We start from the raw sequence: 1,660 nt of genomic DNA on the forward strand, positions 1-1,660 counted from the left end.
AAAGTCAGAAAATCCTGGGGTTTTTGTTTTGCTTTTGTTTTTGTTTTGGAACAACATGGGTGAATTTGAATATTTTTCTAAGTGAAAGAAGCCAGGCTCAGAGGGCACATATAAATTAAAATAGTTAACTCATAGAGACCAAGCTCAGAACAGCTGTTGTCAGGGTTACAAAGGATGGATCATAAGTGACCAATGAAGTCCAGAAATTTAAAAAAACAAAAACAAAAACCCTTTTGCTCACCGAATTAACATTGCCCAATTAAAATGAAAACCTCATCCTAACTAACAGGGTTTCCCCTTATACTTTTATAAATTGCCAATTTTCTATGTGCAATATCCGTCTCATCTCTATCCAGGGGCAGCCCTTTGTCCTCCAGGACAAATAACCCTTACCCCTCTCCCTCACCTATTTTTCCCCTCTCCTTTGTTCTCTTCTTCCCCCTCATCCTCTGTCTCCAGTCTTTATTTCATATTCCTGCCGTTTTCCTCTCTGGGACAAATAAATGTCCTGTGTGTTGAGGTTTGTGTCTTGGGGTGTGTTGAGCTGGTTTCGAGATTCCCTACACTGTTAATGTTTATGATACGCTAAGTTTATAAGTACTCTTCTGATGTTTATATTCCTGTAAATCAACACACCAGAGTGGGGGACATGGCTTTCTAGTTAGAAGCTATTGGCTTCTGTCTTAGTTAGGGTTTTGTTGCTGTGAACAGACACCATGACCAAGACAATTCTTATAAAGGACAACATTTAATTGGTCTGGTTTACAGGTTCAGAGATTCAGTCCATCATCATTGAGGAGGAGCAGGGCAGCATCTAGGCAGGCATGGTGCAGGCAGAGCTGAGAGTTCTACATCTTCTGAAGGCTGCTGGTGGAAGACTCACTTCCAGGCAGATAGGATGAGAATCTTTTTTTTTTTTTTTCTTTTTTGGTTTTTTGAGACAAGGTTTCTCTGTGTAGCCCTGGCTGTCCTGGAACTCACTCTGTAGACCAGGCTGGCCTCGAACTCAGAAATTCGCCTGCCTCTGCCTCCCAAGTGCTGGGATTAAAGGCGTGTGCCACCACGCCCGGCAGGATGAGAATCTTAAAGCCCACACTCACAGTGATACACTTATTCCAACAAGGCCACATCCTCTCCAACGGGACCACACCTTCTAAAAGTGATACTCCCTGGGCTGAGCTTATAGAAACCATACAGCATCTTTGCTGCCCATCTTTATAGACATAAAGACTATCAGTTACACAGTGATCCCAACTGTCTTCATGCCTGAGCCAGCCATCGGGGACACTCCGAGGACACCTTGAGACAGCTATCCACGAGGCTGCACTTGATGGTACTTGGAAGGTAGGAGTGGAAGGAAGAGGAGTTTAAGGCCAGCACACTCCATAGCAAGTTCAAAGGCAGCCTGTGCTATATACGAGTTGTTCTGTTTGTGTTTCTTTACTCCTGTCAAGAAGAAAAGGGGGAGGAATTGTGGAGAGATGGCTTTGTGGATAAAGCACTAGCCCCGAAAACATGGAGACTGGAGTTTGGATTCCTAGGTCCAGCTTAGCAGTAAAGGCTGGGTAGATGTGGTGGCTACCCATCATTCCAGCACTTGGGATAGGGGACCCTGGCGAAAACTATCCAGATATTCAGAATCTGCGTGTTCTGAGTCTAG

Source organism: Mus caroli, chromosome 4 (genome assembly GCF_900094665.2).
Source record: "Mus caroli chromosome 4, CAROLI_EIJ_v1.1, whole genome shotgun sequence".
Classification (NCBI taxonomy): Eukaryota; Metazoa; Chordata; class Mammalia; order Rodentia; family Muridae; genus Mus; species Mus caroli.